Genomic DNA, 5,425 nt, shown 5'->3' with positions numbered 1-5,425 from the left:
CAAGACTGTGATAAAAGCAAAAAAAAAAAATCCAGTCCACATTCACATTTTATATTGAAAATAAGTCATTATGTGTGTTTTTTTTCCCAAATCGGTGACATCATTTATGAATTTGGCAATTAAAGAGTTAAAATCCTGATTTTTTTTTTAAACATTTAGTAGTTTTGAGCAGGACTGAGGTTGATTAATAGATTTATGCAAAAAAAATTGAAAAAAACATTTATCTGATAAATTTTTACATCTGATCCCTTACTTCAAAAGCACATATTGTTATTGATATGATTACAGACTGTAATCTAGATGTGCTGTGTTTGACAGAAACCTGGCTAAAACCAAACGATTACATTACTTTAAATGAGACCACCCCTCTAGATTACAGTTATAAACATGAGCCTCATCTGAAAGGCAAACGGGGAGGTGTTGCTATAATTTATAGTAATATTTTTAGAATTACCAAGAAGTCTAGTTTCAAATATAATTATTTTGAAGTGTTGGTGCTTAATATAGCAATATATAGTGTAAATGATAAATCACGTTTGAGATTTGTGCTGGCTACTGTATACAGGCCACCAGGGCACCATAAAGACTTTATCAAAGAATTTGCTGATTTTCTATCAGAGTTAGTATTGGCTGCAGATAAAGTACTAATTGTTGGTGATTTTAATATACAGTACATATAGATAATGAAAAAGATGCATTGGGATTGGCATTTAAAGACATTGTAATCATACTCTAGATCTAATATTATCACACGAAATAAATGTTGATGCCGTTGAAATTCTGCAGCAGAGCGATGACATCTCAGATCATTATCTAGTCTCGTGTAAACTTCATTTAGCCAAGGCTGCAAAGCCGACCCCGTGTTACAAATATGTTAGACCTATCACTTCTGCCACTAAAGATTGCTTTATTAATAATCTTCCTAATCAGTTTCATCATCTCAGCATCCCAGATAGCTTAGAAGAACTCGATATTGCAACAGAAACTTTTAACTCTCTCTTTTCCAGCACTTTAGACACAGTTGCTCCGTTGCGCTTAAAGGGATAGTTCACTTTGAAATTAATTTTTGGTATGTTTTAGCTTACCTCAAGGGCATCCAAGATGTAGGTGTCTTTTTTTCCGCAGTAGTTTCAATTTTGATATTTTTAGGTCAAACCGTTCTTGTCTGTCAGTCATAATTATAATGCAGGTCTATGGTCACTGTCTCAAAGAGCATGCACAGAGTCCAAATTAAAACAATTCCCCGTCGTCCAAATTAAACAATTCCCCATCGTAAGTACACATTGATGGCCTAAGACACAGTATTTATATCGTTTTTACCTCTTATACACAGCCATGTCCAAGTGATCTGATCTGACGTGTACGCAGACTGGTGCATAGATATATACACACTAGATCTCGCCTTGTCTACGGCAGTTAATTGGAACGAATGTCTTTAAGGCGACATCTAGTGTATATATCTATGCACCAGTCTGCGTACACGTCAGATCAGATCACTTGGACATGGCTGTGTATAAGAGGTAAAAACGATATAAATACTGTGTCTTAGGCCATCAATGTGTACTTACGATGAGGAATTGTTTAATTTGGACGATGGGAAATTGTTTTAATTTGGACTCTGTGCTTGTGTTTTGAGACCGTGACCATAGACCTGCATTATATGACTGACAGACAAGAACGGTTTGACCTAAAAATATCAAAATTGAAACTACTGCGGAAAAAAAGACACCTACATCTTGGATGCCCTTGAGGTAAGCTAAAACATACCAAAAATTAATTTCAAAGTGAACTATCCCTTTAAAGGGCATCTTGCAGGTTAGTATGGAAGCCCGTTTCCGCCACATTGAGTAAAAAAAATAAAGATTCTTTAAGTCATAATAATGAGAAACTTTCTCGAAATAATGACTTAACATCTCGTAATAATGAGAAACTTTCTCGAAATAATGACTTAACATCTCGTAATAATGAGAAACTTTCTCGAAATAATGACTTAACATCTCGTAATAATGAGAAACTTTCTCGAAATAATGAGTTAACATCTCGTAATAATGAGAAACTTTCTCGAAATAATGACTTAACATCTCGTAATAATGAGAAACTTTCTCGCAATAATGACTTAACATCTCGTAATAATGAGAAACTTTCTCGAAATGACTTAACATCTTGTAATAATGAGAAACTTTCTCGAAATAATGACTTAACATCTCGTAATAATGAGAAACTTTCTCGAAATAATGACTTAACATCTCGTAATAATGAGAAACTTTCTCGAAATAATGAGTTAACATCTCGTAATAATGACTTAACATCTCGTAATAATGAGAAACTTTCTCGAAATAATGAGTTAACATCTCGTAATAATGAGAAACTTTCTCGAAATAATGACTTAACATCTCGTAATAATGAGAAACTTTCTCGAAATAATGACTTAACATCTCGTAATAATGAGAAACTTTCTCGTAATAATGACTTAACATCTCGTAATAATGAGAAACTTTCTCGAAATAATGAGTTAACATCTCGTAATAATGAGAAACTTTCTCGAAATAATGACTTAACATCTCGTAATAATGAGAAACTTTCTCGCAATAATGACTTAACATCTCGTAATAATGAGAAACTTTCTCGAAATAATGACTTAACATCTCGTAATAATGAGAAACTTTCTCGAAATAATGACTTAACATCTCGTAATAATGAGAAACTTTCTCGAAATAATGAGTTAACATCTCGTAATAATGACTTAACATCTCGTAATAATGAGAAACTTTCTCGAAATAATGAGTTAACATCTCGTAATAATGAGAAACTTTCTCGAAATAATGACTTAACATCTCGTAATAATGAGAAACTTTCTCGAAATAATGACTTAACATCTCGTAATAATGAGAAACTTTCTTGTAATAATGACTTAACATCTCGTAATAATGAGAAACTTTCTCGAAATAATGACTTAACATCTCGTAATAATGAGAAACTTTCTCGTAATAATGACTTAACATCTCATAATAATGAGAAAGTTTCTCGTAATAATGACTTAACATCTCGTAATAATGAGAAACTTTCTCGAAATAATGACTTAACATCTCGTAATAATGAGAAACTTTCTCGAAATAATGACTTAACATCTCGTAATAATGAGAAACTTTCTTGTAATAATGAGAAAGTTTCTCGTAATAATGACTTCTGATTACTGATTTTCTCGCACTTCTACCCATGCGCAAAGCCACGGAGCAGAAGGGCGTGCCGCACTAGCGACATCCGCTGGTCAAAGCCGTGTAAATGCATCACAGCAAACATGGCACGCTCTGCAAAACAGTTGTTTTCATTAAAGTCAGTGTGATCTACTAAGTGCAATCTGTAGTATCATTAAATAACATCATCAGTAGGCCTATATCTTCCATACTTTTCCATGCGCACGATAAGGTGTGAAAGTGGAATGCAGAAGCAGGATGGTTACCATGGTAAATTGTTACATGAATTTACAAAACTATCAGATTAACGTTGGAATATTACATTTATTCATCAAGTTTAAGTGTAACATCTTCATAAAATATATGTGTATGTGTGTTAATATAACACGTATTTTGCAGATGCTTCTAGGATATTTGATGTGCAGGTTCATCTGGAAGATATCAATACAGAAATCACCTTTAAGATGTTTATGACTTTGGCGACATTTAAACATAGTTGGGCAGTGGAATGGGGGAAAACGCAAGGTCGAGACGTGTTTTTAAAAGCTGAACTTCTTTTCAATTGAGCGCCGCATTTTTAGAACGCCGTGTCATGCGCGAGACGCTGCAGAAGAGCGAGCGAGCGTCCGTCTAGTGCGCATATGCCTAGAAAAGCAATGAAAAAGCGCGTTCTGTATGAACGGACCCTTACACAGATTTCCAGATAAGTGTTCTTAAACAGATTTGGAAAGGTGTGCTGTCTTATCATTCCTCCATCTATTTGAAATCCATGGATCACCCTTCTGTGTTGCTGCTTGTTCATACACAAAAATACAAATGAATATTACAAATGAATAAAATACTATCTAGCTATGGAAGCCCATCTCATATATTGATCATTTATCATTAATGTTATTCACTGCAGAGCGTGCCATGTTTGCTGTGATGCATTTACACGGCTTTAACCAGGGGATGTCGCTAGTGCGGCACGCCCTTCCGCTCCGCTGCTTTGCGCATGCGTAGAAGTGCGAGAAAATAAGTCATTATTACGAGAAAGTTTCTCATTATTACGAGAAAGTTTCTCATTATTACGAGATGTTAAGTCATTATTACGAGGAAGTTTCTCATTATTACGAGATGTTAAGTCATTATTACGAGAAAGTTTCTCATTATTATGACTTAAAGAATCTTTTTTTTTTTTTACTCAATGTGGCGGAAACGGGCTTCCATACTAACCTGCAAGATGCCCTTTAAGAGCAAATCATTTGTGACTCTAATGAGAGCTGTCTCAGTACTATGGTACGGTCTAAATCCTGACTGAAAATCCTCGCAGATATCATTTCTTTCTAAAAAGGAACATAGTTGTGAAGATACTGCCTTTTCTAGTATCTTTGACAGAAAAGGTAGATTCGAGATCAGCCTGTAATTGACTAATTTTGTAGGATCAAGTTGTGTTTTTTTTAACAAGTGGTTTAATCATAGCCAGCTTAAAGGTTTTTGGTACGTATCCTAGAGACAAAGATTAATTAATGATAGTAAGAAGAGAATCTATGACCTCTGGAAGCATCTCTTTCATTAGCTTAGTCGGTATAGGGTATAACATACATGTTGTCGGTTTAGATGATTTAATGAGTTTAGCGAATTCTTCCTCTCCTATAGCAATAAATGAATAAAATTTTTCCTTAGGGAGACTAAAATGCACTCCCTGATGCGATACTGTAGTCGACGGTTGCATAATTATAATTTTGTCCCTGATATTATCAATCTTATAAGTGAAGAAGTACATGAAGTCATTACTGCTGTGTTTACATTTCTGGGCTTGAAGCTTTCTTTTTCGTTAGTTTAGCCACTGTTTAAAAAAAAATACCTAGGGTTTTGTTTATTTTCTTCTAATAGGATTGAAAAATAAGCAGATCTAGCAGCTTTTAAGGCCTATCTGTATGCAATCGTGCTCTCTTTCCATGAAATGCGGAAAAAAACTCTAGTTTTGTTTTCTTCCAGTTGCACTCCATTTTTCTGGCTGCTCTCTTAAGGGCTGATTTTATTTAATCTTCTTTAAAGGGATAGTTCACTTTGAAATAAATTTTTGGTATGTTTTAGCTTACCTCAAGGGCATCCAAGATGTAGGTGTCTTTTTTTCCGCAGTAGTTTAAATTTTGATATTTTTAGGTCGAACCGTTCTTGTCTGTCAGTCATATAATGCAGGTCTATGGTCACTGTCTCAAAGAGCATGCACAGAGTCCAAATTAAAA

Source organism: Leuciscus leuciscus (assembly GCF_965113295.1).
Source record: "Leuciscus leuciscus genome assembly, contig: HAP1_SCAFFOLD_364, whole genome shotgun sequence".
Taxonomy (NCBI): domain Eukaryota; kingdom Metazoa; phylum Chordata; class Actinopteri; order Cypriniformes; family Leuciscidae; genus Leuciscus; species Leuciscus leuciscus.
Note: the sequence above shows the minus strand (reverse complement) of the source record.